The following is a 13,736-nucleotide window of genomic DNA, read 5'->3' on the forward strand; positions in this document are numbered from 1 at the left end:
GGGTGAAGTCTGGATTCAAACTTTGTTATTTTCTTTACATCCCTTATGTCTGGATGATGAGCTTCCCTGTCATTATCTGTGATCCTATTCACAGTCCAGCCCAGACCTGGGTTCAAATAGGATTTGTTTTCTCACAGAAACTGCGCTCGATTGAGCTTGTCTGGCACAAAGGAACCAATGGAATAGTCCCAAAAGTGGCGCTACAGACAGGCTCAAAGTAAATGATTCTGTGTGTGACGCAAAATAATATTCTCTCTTCAGTAACGACCAGAGGTTGCCAACAGATATGACATTACAAAAAAGCTCTCAGCAAATGCCTGAACCCCATAGGGAGAGACATCGTAAAAGATACATACACCAGACTAGATTCCCTGGCCGTAGGAAAGCCCTGAAGGTGGGTTCCAAATATAATCTGTCTGAGAATATTTACATTAGTATGAAAGGAGTGCTTTCCGACAAAGACCACGCATTTGGTTGCCTAGATTTTATTGATTGAGCCGTTAATTAAATAGACATTAAATAAACATTAAATAAACTTTATCTGATCAGAGCCAGAATTAAATATGTGAGTGTAATTTAAGAATGATGACAGCCATGGATCAGACAGGAAACAGTTATCCACACCAAGAGTATGGCAAGGCCAATGCTAGATTTAACACCAAGGATGACCGTAGAAGAATTCTAAATAAGTGAAAACATTAAGTAACGTTCCTCAACATTTCCTTATAGTTTACATGTAATTGGTCTGGATTCCTTAGCTACACCAACAAACTTAGCAAACCTAGCATTCTCCAAATTTGGAGAGTTGCCCTATTGTTTATTGTCTTACACAGATCCCGCAACCCATTCTTTAGACCAGGGTTTTCAAACATACGGCCCGCGGGTCCTATCTGACCAGCGGGGCGTTTTAATGAATAAAATATATATATTTTTAAAATAGATATACTGTAACAGTCCAAAGTTTGGACACACCTACTCATTCAAGGTTTTTTTTATTTATGTTTACTATTTTCTACATTGTAGAATAATAGTGAAGAAATCAAAACTATGAAATAACACATATGGAATCATGTAGTAACCAAAAAAGTGTTAAACAAATCAAAATATATTTTATATTTGAGATTGTTAAAAGTAGCCACCCTTTGCCTTGATGACAGCTTTGCATTCTCTCATCCAGCTTCCCCTGGAATGCTTTTCCAACACTCTTGAAGGAGTTCCCACATATGATGAGCACTTGCTGGCTGCTTTTCCTTCACTCTGCGGTCCAACTCATCCCAAACCATCTCAATTGGGTTGAGGACAGGTGATTGTGGAGGCCAGGTCATCTGATGCAGCACTCCATCACTCTCCTTCTTGGTAAAATAGCCCTTTCACAGCCTGGAGGTGTGTTGGGTCATTGTCCTGTTGAAAAACAAATGATAGTCTCACTAAGCCCAAACCAGATGGGATGGCGTATCGCTGCAGAACGCTGTGGTAGCCATGCTGGTTAAGTGTGCCTTGAATTCTAAGTAAATCACAGACAGTGTCACAAGCAAAGCACCCCCAACCGTAACACCTCCTCCTCCATGCTTCACGGTGGGAACTACACATGCGGAGATCATCCATTCACCCACACTGCGTCTCACAAAGACACCAAAAATAAAAATCTCAAATTTGGACTCCAGACCAAAGGACACATTTCCACTGGTCCAATTATCCATTGCTCGTGTTTCTTGGCCCAAACAGGTCTCCTCTTCTTATTGGTGTCCTTTAGTAGTGGTTTCTTTGCAGCAATTCGACCATGAAGGCCTGATTCACACAGTCTCCTCTGAACAGTTGATGTTGAGATGTGTCTGTGACTTGAACTCTGTGAAGCATTTATTTGGGCTGCAATTTCTGAGGCTGGTAACTCTAATGAACTTATCCTCTGCAGCAGAGGTAACTCTGGGTATTCCTTTCTTGTGGCGGTCCTCATGAGAGCCAGTTTCATCATAGCGCTTGATGGTTTTTGCAACTGCACTTGAATAAACTTTCAAAGTTCTTGGAATTTTCCGTATTGACTGACCTTCATGTCTTAAAGTAATGATGGACTGTCATTGCTCTTTGCTTATTTGAGCTGGTCTTGCCATAATATGGACTTGGTATTTTACCAAATAGGGCTATCTTCTGTATACCTCCCCTACCTTGTCACAACACAACTGATTGGCTCAAACGCATTAAGAAGGAAATCAATTCCACAAATTAACTTTTAAGAAGACACACCTATTAATTGAAATGCATTCCAGGTGACTACCTCATGAAGCTGGTTGAGAGAATGCCAAAAGTGTGCAAAGCTGTCATCAAGGCAAAGGTGGCTACTTTGAAGAAACTCAAATATAAAATATATTTTGATTTGTTTAACACTTTTTTGGATACTACATGAGTCCATATGTGTTATTTCGTCATTTTGATGTCTTCACTACTATTGATTTCCTTATATGAACTGTTACTCAGTAAAATCATTGAAATTGTTGCATGTTGCTTTCATATTTTTGTTCAGTATATATAATTATACATATTATTATATTTGTTTTGGGGGGGGGGGGGGGGGGGGGGGTGGACAAACTCAGTATACTTAAAAATTACTACAACCAAATCAAAACATGTAGAAATTATAATGGACATACATTCATACAGTTTCTTTGCTATGTCCCACTCGCTAATAATCACCGAAATGAAAACTAGAGACAGTCAGGGATCATCGAAAATTCAAAAACTATCTTTTGATTATTTTGATGGCGAGGACATATAACCAATTTTCAGTGCAGCCCTCCGGACCTCGTTGATGAGCGAATGGGGCCCCCAGGGCAAAATGAGTTTGACACCCCTGCTTTAGACAAAGAAGTCCTTTGGAGTGATCATGTTACAATTTAATTCCAACTCCACTGTAACCGTTCACGCTGTATGATGCCTGCTATGCCATATCTGTTTTTTAGCAACCTTGGTGTATTTACACTAGCATTGCTCCCTATTCGGTTAAATACAAACTGTCCATGGGAAGCCAGAAGTGAAATAAAATTGAATTTCAACTTACTGTGCCAGTGGGCAGGAAGGTTGGTCCTTCAAATGGGGGGAATTTGAGTCAAAATATCTAAAGGAACGTATTATTAAACAGACTTTCCAAAATGTGGGTCTGTTGTAGTCCCACTTCCTCTCTGCTTAAATTAAAAGTATTGCAGAAGTCTTGCAGGTGTGCCATATGTGCCAAAAAAAAGAATAATTTGGGGGGGACTTTTATTTTGACATGAGGTAAGCAGAGAGCACCTTTTGGAAAGTCTGTATAATTGGACGTTCCTTTAGATATTTTGTCTCAAATTCGCCCTGTTTTAAGGAACAACCATCCTGCCCACCGGCACAGTAAGTTGAAACTGAATTTTATTTAACTTCTGGCTTCCCAAGGACAGTTCAGTTTTTAAACCCAATAGGAGGAAACACTAGTGTAAATACACGAGTGTTGCTAAAAGCAGCTAGCTATGGTGCATTAAGAAAATATTCAGACCCCTTGACTTTTTCTACATTATGTTACGTTACAGCCTTATTCTAAAATGGATTACATTGTTTTTTCCCCTCATCAATCTACACACAATACCCCATAATGACAAAGCAAAATCAGGTTTTTAGACATTTTTGCAAATGCATAAAAAAACTAACTGAAATATCACATTTACATAAGTATTCAGACCCTTTACTCAGTACTTTGTTGAAGCACCTTTGGCAGCGATTACAGCCTCGAGTCTTCTTGGGTATGATGCTACAAGCTTGGCACACCTGTGTTTGGGGAGTTTCTCCCATTCTTCTCTGCAGATCCTCTCAAGCTCTGTCAGGTTGCATTGGGAACGTCGCTGCACAGCTATTTTCAGGTCTCTCCAGAGATGTTTGATCGGGTTCAAGTCTGGGCTCTGGCTGGGACACTCAAGAACATTCAGTGACTTGTCCCGAAGTCACTCCTGCGTTGTCTTGGCTGTGTGCTTAGGGTCGTTGTCCTGTTGGAAAGTGAGCCTTTTCCCCAGTCTGAGTGCTCTGGAGCAGGTTTTCATCAAGGATCTCTCTGTACTTTGCTCCATTTATCTTTCCCTCGATCCTGACTAGTCTCCCAGTCCCTGCCGCTGAAAAACATCCCCACAGCATGATGCTGCCACCACCATGCTTCACCGTAGGGATGGTGCCAGGTTTCCTCCAGACATGACACTTGGCATTCAGGGTTCAATCTTGGTTTCATCAGACCAGAGAATCTTGTTTCTCATGGTCTGAGAGTCCTTTAGGTGCCTTTTGGCAAACTCCAAGCGTGCCTTTTACTGAGGAGTGGCTTCTGTCTGGCCACTCTACCATAAAAGCCTGATTTATGGTGTGCTGCAAAGATGGTTGTCCTTCTGGAAGGTTCTCCCATCTTCAAAGAGGAACTCTGGAGCTCTGTCAGAGTGACCATTGAGTTCTTGGTCACCTCCCTGACCAAGGCCCTTCTCCCCCGATTGCTCAGTTTGGCCGGGCGGCCAGCTCTAGGAAGAGTCTTGGTGGTTCCAAACTTCTTCCATTTAAGAATGATGGAGGCCACTGTGTTCTTGGGGACCTTCAATGTAGCAGAAATGTTTTGATACCCTTCCCCAGATCTGTGCCTCGACACAATCCTGTCTCGGAGCTCTACGGACAATTCCTTCGACCTCATGGCTTGGTTTTTGTTCTGACATGCACTGTCAACTGTGGGACGTTATATAGACAGGTGTGTGTCTTTCCAAATCATGTCCAATCAATTGAATTTACCACAGGTGGACTCCAATCAAGTTGTAGAAACATCTCAAGGATGATCAATGGAAACAGGATGCAACTGAGCTCAATTTTGAGTCTCATAGCAAAGGTTCATTTCTAAAAACCTGTTTTCGCTTTTTCATTATGGGTTATTGTGTGTAGATTGACGAGGAACAAAATTAATTTGATCAATTTTAGAACAAGGCTGTAATGTAACAAAATGTGGAAAAAGGGGAGGGGTCTGAATACTTTCCGAATGCACTATATACCCAAGCATGAACATGCTGCACCTACTAAACCTACCCAAGCTTTATATGTCCGTATTGGTCTTTATATGGCTGTTTTGGTCTTTATATGGCTGTATTTGTCTTTATATGGCCGTTTTGGTCTTTATATGGCTGTATTGGTCTTTATATGGCTGTATTGGTCTTTATATGGCTGTATTTGTCTTTATATGGCTGTTTTGGTCTTTATATGGCTGTATTTGTCTTTATATGGCCGTTTTGGTCTTTATATGGCTGTATTGGTCTTTATATGGCTGTATTGGTCTTTATATGGCTGTATTGGTCTTTAAATGGCTGTGTTGGTCTTTATATGGCTGTATTGGTCTTTATATGGGCTGTATTGGTCTTTAAATGGCAGTATTGGTCTTTATATGGCTGTATTGGTCTTTATATGGCTGTATTGGTCTTTGTATGTCTGTATTGGTCTTTATATGGCTGTGTTGGTCTTTATATGGCTGTGTTGGTCTTTAAATGGCTGTATTGGTCTTTATATAGCTGTATTGGTCTTTAAATGGCTGTATTGATCTTTATATAGCTGTATTGGTCTTTATATGGCTGTATTTCTTGGTATAGGATTGTCTCCTACTCACCAACCAGCAGGACCAGCCGACGGCCCTCTTTGGGGTCCCTGCAGTACGGGGCCACCTCCAGGTAGGTGGGGGTCTGCGTGACTCCTCCCATCTCCTGGCTCTTCCTTTTAGACTCAACACTCCCACTCCTACTGCCTCTCCTGCCCAGCCTGAAACTCCTCCTCAGACCAGCTGCAGGGAAAGAGATACCTGTCACACACCTGTCACTGTTTGCATGTGTGTGGGGATGGGTGTGTGTGATTGTTTCTTTCAATGTCTGTGTCTGTGAGTTCTAACAGTCAAATCAAATGTCTCACCAGAGGCAGCACATGCAACAGAGCAAAATAACACAGTATTAGATGTTAGGCAGTTGGCAGCTAAATGTTGTACATGAATCCTACTGCATATTGTGAACATATTTAATGTAAACACAACACTTAAGTACAGGGAGGGCACTGTTTGAGTGAAATGAATAATTTAAAATGATAGAATTATGTGTGTTGGAGGCCGCATGTGCCAGGAGCAGAAGAAAACTAATGGGGTCCAATGGAATAGAGCAAACATAAGTTATGATTAAATAAAACTTGTTCACAGTGTTGTACAATATCTACCTCTTATTCTACTAATTTAGCTTGATTGCCATAGAAAATATGACTTATTTTGTAGTCGTGGTCAAAAGTTTTGAGAATGACACAAATACTAATTTTCACAAAGTTTGCTGCCTCAGTTTTGATGATGGCAATTTGCATATACTCCAGAATGTCATGAAGTGATCAGATGAATTGCAATTAATTGCAAAGTCCCTCTTTGCCATGAAAATGAACTTAATACCAAAAAAACATTTCCACTGCATTTCAGCCCTGCCACAAAAGGACCAGCTGCCATCATGTCAGTGATTCTCTCGTTAACACAGGTGCGAGTGTTGACGAGGACAAGGCTGGAGATCACTCTGTCATGCTGATTGAGTTAGAATGACAGACTGGAAGCTTTAAAAGGAGGGTGGTGCTTGAAATCATTGTCTGTTAACCATGGTTACCTGCAAGGAAACACGTGCCGTCATCATTGCTTTGCACAAAAAGGGCTTCACAGGCAAGGATATTGCTGCTAGTAAGATTGCATCTAAATCAACCATTTACCGGATCATCAAGAACTTCAAGGAGAGAGGTTCAATTGTTGTGAAGAAGGCATCAGGGCGCCCAAGAAAGTCCAGCAAGCGCCAGGACCGTCTCCTAAAGTTGATTCAGCTGTGGAATCGGGGCACCACCAGTGCAGCGCTTGCTCAGGAATGGCAGCAGGCAGGTGCGAGTGCATTTGCACACACAGTGAGGCAAATTCTTTTGGAGGATGGCCTGGTGTCAAGAAGGGCAGCAAAGAAGCCACTTCTCTCCAGGAAAAACATCAGGGACAGACTGATATTCTGCAAAAGGTACAGGGATTGGACTGCTGAGGACTGGGGTAAAGTCATTTTCTCTGATGAATCCCCTTTCCGATTGTTTGGGGCATCCGGAAAACACCTTGTCCGGAGAAGACAAGGTGAGCGCTACCATCAGTCCTGTGTCATGCCAACAGTAAAGCATCCTGAGACCATTCATGTGTGGGGTTGCTTCTCAGCCAAGGGAGTGGGCTCACTCACAATTCTTCCTAAGAACACAACCATGAATAAAGAATGGTACCAACACATCCTCCGAGAGCAACTTCTCCCAACCATCCAAGAACAGTTTGGTGACGAACAATGCCTTTTCCAGCATGATGGAGCACCTTGCCATAAGGCAAAAGTGATAACTAAGTGGCTCGGGGAACAAAACATCAAAATTTTGGGTCCATGGCCAGGAAACTCCCCAGACCTTAATCCCATTGAGAACTTGTGGTCGATCCTCAAGAGGCGGGTGGACAAACAAAAACCCACAAATTCTAACAAACTCCAAGCATTGATTATGCAAGAATGGGCTGTCATCAGTCAGGATGTGGCCCAGAAGTTAATTGACAGCATGCCAGGGCAGATTGCAGAGGTCTTGAAAAAGAAGCGTCAACACTGCAAATATTGACTCTTTGCATAAACTTAATGTAACACTTATGGAATGCTTGTAATTATACTTCAGTATACCATAGTAACATCTGACAAAAATATCTCATAACACTGAAGCAGCGAACTTTGTGAAGACCAATACTTGTGTCATTCTCAAAACTTTTGACCACGACTGTAGGATTGAATGTTCTTTCACGCATCACTTTAATGAAAACAGAGCCCATGCCATGTGAACGTGGTCTGGCCCGGATTGGCATGTCCTCCATGGTGTAACTGCCCGCTATAGTATGAGTTTCACCGACTTTATCAAAGACCCTTTTGTCAGACAGTCAGCACAGTTGGAAGAGGGTGGCAGAGCTCAAATTAAACCAATATCAGATTTGATTAATTTGATTACAGTGACATCAGGATATTCATGTAGTTTAAGGAAATAGGATATTGAGCATGCTGAAAACAATCTCCAAGACGCTGTCACCAAGGGTCAGTCTGATAAATTATCGACAGAATTTAAAATAGGAAAAATAACTGTTATGTATTTCTCTTCTAGCTGCACTGCCAAACACCCTCCATATAGTACTGTACTGTTCTGAACATACTAAAACCTATGCAGTCAGTGCATGTATTATTTTGCTTCACTTTCAAATTCAAACTTCCTCCTACAGTCCTAAACTACTATGAAGTGCACACTACATCCTCCATCACTCTGAAGTTTACCTATGTTCCTTTTCCCTCTAAATCATCTAGAGTACTTCAGTGCACTTCACATGTAGTGCACGCGCATGTCATCCCACACTAGTTCCTCCTCTCCAGTATCTCCTCTTCCAAATTCTATGTAGCTAGTGTGCAGTCAGTCGTGTGGCATCCATTAAACAATCAATAGCACTTTGGAGCTGAGACTCAGAGAAAGTACAGAGCGCTACCACATCCTGTTTTGGAATCTGGACAGAGACTACACATGTGCAGCACAAAGATATGACGTGCTGTAACTTCAGTAGCCAATAATAAACAACACCTGACACTTAACTCAGTCAAACCTGAACCAGGAGTGCAAAATCATACATGAGGATGCCATTGACATCAAATATGCGGGTATCTATTCAAATATGCGGGTTTCTATTCAAATATGCGGGTCTGCTAAATGACGTAAATGTAAATGTAAATGTGTCTATTCAAATATGCGGGTATCTATTCAAATATGCGGCTATCTATTCTTCTCAAGATCTTGCTGCTTAAAACCTAATAATGCACCTGTGACCATGAACAAGGATCAGACAGCTACCCATTGTTTCTATTATTCTGTCTAGGAAATGCATTATAAGCTTTGATAAAGCGGAACACACAGACACACATTCTCTCTCTCTCTCACACACACACAAACACATTGACACACACACTATTGCTAAACCGACATCAAACACATCCAACGGATCTGGAGAAATGGGGGAAATGATCTGGCTGTTTAAACCTCGTTGGCGTTCCTTGGCTTCCCCTATAGCTCTGGGGAGCACATACTGATTGAATAATCTGGTTTGTAAATAGAGCTTTTTTTCAAACCAGAAATGGACTGGCCATATGGCAGTTCGGGAAAATGCCAGATGGGCTGGTCCATCTTTAGCCTAATGGTCCTCTCTAAAAATGGGCCGGTGTGTTAGAAATGCCCTGGTCGATTTCTGGTTCCAGTCCGTCTCTGGTTCAACCCCTGCTTGGTTTTTCATTCCGTGTCTGGATCTTATTGGTAGTAATGAGTTGATACCTTTTCCAGGGTTAGGGATGAGGAAAATGTAACATCTCACCGATGTGGATTCCAGTAATAGCTCCATAGTCTGCATCCTCCACCACTGGAGAGAGAGAGAGCAGAACACGGGAGAGAAAAGGATGGATCAAGGAACAGAACCGTGTGACATCATTTTAATTCCTAATCAAATCAGTACAGTTCATTACTTTTAAATTTTTTTAAACACAGAGAGTATTTTTTTTACATTGTTCGATAGGACAAAAAGGGAAACAAGACCAACTATGACAAGCAAGCAGTACCTTCCTCCTTGTCTGAGCAGCATGGATACAAAACAAGACAAGTGAATCATGGAGACAGTAGTTAGTTATGTCTCTACACAGATGAAGGAAGAATTAGAAAAGAGTGATTCATAAAAAGACCCATTAAGCAGGGGTCGACATCAGGCAGTCCAAGTGCCAAAATCAGGCCACGAGTGATTTTTGGGGGCCCACAAAGTTTTTAGTCAAAATAATAAGAATACAAAAATGTTGGTTAAAAAAAGCCTGTAAAATCACCAGGAATTCAGCTAAAAATGTGTTTAATTTAGGAAATCTGTTCCCAAGTATTCCCACAAATAAAAAAGAGATATGTGATTGTGTCTCAATCAAGGTATGAAATTATTGTTATTTTCAAATACAATCTATTTTTCGGCTTAGTTGTGGTCAATTTGCAGTGTACAAATTATTATATTTATTTTCCGGCCCCCGACCATTCGCTCCGGCATTTTGAACCATTTAATGTGTCTGAAGGTACAAACTCTGCCTACTCGGCGTGCCCGGAGAGCAAATCAAGTGCACCTATAGACCTACCGCTAGCCAATTGGATTGCTTAGATCACAGTATCAAAATAAGTTGATACTGTGATTTAAAAACGTCTAAAACCATGACTAGAGAGAGACTGTCAAGGAATACAGAAAAGAGCTGCTGTTTTTATGAGTGAGTTCATGTTAAAGTTTTTATTCAGCACTGTCCACACTTTTTGTTCAACACTTTTATAAGCCATGAAATGCACTCCTCCACTCATGCTGCATCCAGCATTGCAGCTTCAATGAATGAGCAGAAATGTGTATCGATAGGCTTGCGTTATAATTATTAGCGGCTGTGTGTTTTTTAATATCAAGTGATATTTTACTTTCTCTTGTCATAGAAGTAACAACATGAATTTGTGCATGCGCCAGCATGCTTCCCATGCGAAACAGTTCGGAACAGTTCATGTATACTATATTGTGACAACATTTTGTGAAGTTTTTGTTTGTTTTGGTCTTTGGCAAGGGTTTTCTCGGTTGTTCATGCACACAATTGTTTTCTCGAGGCAAGTCGAAGTTCGGGAGCCGAAGTCTACGCCCCTTCGTCAGTCATTGGTCAACAGTAGGGATTCCTCAATGAAGTGTTTGTTGTCATTCAACGATAGACGACTTGTTTCCATGCAAGTTTTTTCACTTGAGAAATACTGCACCAAAGATGTAAAATTGTGTGACTAAGATCTCCTTAACAAAAACGTCAGAATTCATGACAGATTTCTTGTGTTATCTTAGATTAATTCTGACTACTTTGAGGAAGTGTATACTGGCTACGGCATCTCAAGATGGACAAACAGTTCTATTGCCGCTTTTTCTCGTTTTTCAAGCAAAGGTCTTTTAAAGGAGTATGCAAGCACACTCGTTCGGTTCGCCTACTAGGCGCCAGCCGAACCTAAGCATGCGGAAGCCTTCACTATTAATGGAGAGGAGAGAGCTGAGGGACGGTCCGACGGTAAGAGGTGGGCCCTCTGATGCTCTCCCTCCGCTGAGACTGACCATCAGATGCAGGCACAATCAGTCCAGTAAAATAAAGAAAGCACATTATTTCAATTTATGCTCACTCAGCTTTGCCTCACAAGTAACACAACAAATTACAATCTATCCTTTACCAGTGTGATCATAAACCTCAAGTTTTGAAATATCATTTTTAAATGGTCTGAGAAACATAACATTGGCAGGGCAATTCAAGCATAGCCAATATGCAGTGATAATGTACTGGGCATATAGCCTACTACAAACCTCATTGCTACAGAACTGTTTTTAAGTCATAAAAAAAAAAAATCGGAGCGGTAGATCTCAGCCGTCATTTTGACTCAGAAAGTGATCTCGGCTCAGAAAAGTTTGGGGATCACTGCCCTAGATTAACTATTCAAGACCCAACAGTTGCTACCATTTGGGAAACACTGACGTAGAACATAGTGCTTGACTATGTTAACTGATTAACTGATCTGCTCCTGAGATAATTAATATTGTATTGCAGTATAGTATTTTAAAGTATTGTGTATTTAACCCAGATCTGGACCCGTATCCAAACAGAATAGAAAATGGGTTGTAAGTGCTGAGAATAGAGACTTCTTTCACCTACTCTTATGGGTAAAAATAAAAGCTATGTCTTAAAACAGGTTTTAACAGGATTCCTAGGACCTTTTCTGAGACGCTTTGTGGATACGGCCCTTGGTGCGATCCTAAGGGATTCCCTTCAACATGTGGCATTGCCCTTACGTGTGACTTTCACCTTGACCTTCAGGTATGACCTTAGATTTTCACCCTTTGTCCTGGGGAGAGTGTTACATTACTGTTTTATTCCCTGCAGGTGGGGGTTTACTGGAGAGATCATCACCTGTCAGTCTTTTTTGGACTCTCTGAGGTTTAAATAAGGCTTTGGGCCGCTGGAGAGCGACTCTCCTAAGGGAAGGAAAAAGAGAACAACAGTTATGTATACAGTACCATTACCTGAGTTAACCATTGTGGGTGCCATAATGGATCAGGCTAGGGATAATGTTCCTCAAACCTCGATTTGTCTAGTTTTCAGTTTATCACATGGTTCCGAACTCCAGGTTGACCCTCCTTGACCACTGAATTATGATCTGAGGAGGATTTTTTTTTTTACTGTTGTTAAAACCTTTCTGGAGTGTCATGCTTGACTGAAAACATTCAAATTTAGAAGACCATAGAAAATGGGGACTTTACCGTGTTCTCATCTTCTAATTGTACATTCATATACTGTTCTCGTGTTAGAGATGTCATCTCAAAGTGATATAGACGTACAATAGCTGTTTGTATTGCTGTCAAATAACTATTTTCGAGTTTAAAAAACGGTTAAGATTGGAGTTAAGAAAACTATCCCTTTAAGTTATCAAATAAAGTCAAACTAACACAAAGCTGATGTGAGGGTAGTTATAAATGGCTGTGCATGGATTGACCATGGACATGGAGGCCCACCTCTCCTGAAGTTGCCTGGAGGGGATGAGTCCTGCTCGGGAGTTGCTGTCACCATGACGACAGGCCTGCCACCAGGTGTCGTCCTCCTGGCTAACGATCTGAAGGACGTCCCCCCTCTTGAACCCCAACCCCGCCTGTCTGCAGGGGATGGCGGGGTCCTCCTCAGGGTTGTAGTCAAAGAGCGACCGCACAAATAACTGAGAACCACAACAGAAAACACAAGAGCTTTACTTCATTAAAAAAATGTGACCAGATAGGTGCAATGAAATATGTTAATTTACATGGACAGCGATAGTAGTACGGCGCCCCTGGAGCAAATTAAGGTTAAGTGCTTTGCTCAAGGGCACATCGGCACCTTGTCTCGGGCTCAGGTATTCGAACCAGCAACCTACGGTTACTGGCCCAACGCTCTAACTGCTATGCTACCTGCCGCCAATGGTTCAACAATAGCGTCTTGAACATCCTAGGAGAAAGTGCTGTGAAGGTGGTGTGGCGGTGTATGGTTTTCATGTTGCTATCTTATACTCTGATGCTGTCATTTGCCTGAAATGTCAAAGAACCAATGTAAGCAGAGCACGATAGCTTTACCATAGTCTCATTGGCTGACAGCTCTTCCTTGGTGCCAGGTACCGGTATCACTTTAAACGTCACCTCTCCCTGCGATTGAGCCTGGCACGAAAATAATCACAAAATGTAGACTTGACTGACACACAGACATGTACACATTAAACCACACAAATACATCCGGGATGTACACACAATGATCCAAGCTAACAAGCAGCTAGACACTAGCCTCACTTGGCCAGACTTACAGACTGAAACAGACCACACACACACACACACCAGAATAGGAATGATTTCTCCGGTGTCTTATCCTCCATTGGGACTCCATTGACTTCCCTTAGCTCATCGCCCTCATGAATCAGACCTGCAAAATATCTTTGATTTCAGATCACTGATTTCTCTGAAACGGTTTATAAATGTATGATTACACTGTTATTACATTGTATATATGTAAAGGACATCATGCTGCTTGCTTAGTGAGTACCATTTCCCCCTTATATGGCCCATACCTGGCAAT

At 41.6% G+C, this 13,736-nt stretch overlaps 1 pseudogene across 1 annotated transcript in view; it reads right to left on the reverse strand.

Moving 5' to 3' along the window:
• LOC311150525 (MAGUK p55 subfamily member 7-like) overlaps window positions 1-13,736 on the reverse strand; it is a 35,941-nt pseudogene that overhangs the window by 7,798 nt on the left and 14,407 nt on the right. The window contains exons 7-12 of the transcript in view: window positions 13,499-13,583; window positions 13,244-13,324; window positions 12,656-12,852; window positions 12,054-12,118; window positions 9,434-9,478; window positions 5,636-5,806 (exon numbers count right to left, since the gene is read on the reverse strand). The product of the transcript in view is annotated as an MAGUK p55 subfamily member 7-like (transcript). The remainder of the gene's footprint in view (window positions 1-5,635; window positions 5,807-9,433; window positions 9,479-12,053; window positions 12,119-12,655; window positions 12,853-13,243; window positions 13,325-13,498; window positions 13,584-13,736) is intronic.

This window comes from Coregonus lavaretus (genome assembly GCF_964263955.1).
Source record: "Coregonus lavaretus genome assembly, chromosome: 23".
NCBI classification, from domain to species: domain Eukaryota; kingdom Metazoa; phylum Chordata; class Actinopteri; order Salmoniformes; family Salmonidae; genus Coregonus; species Coregonus lavaretus.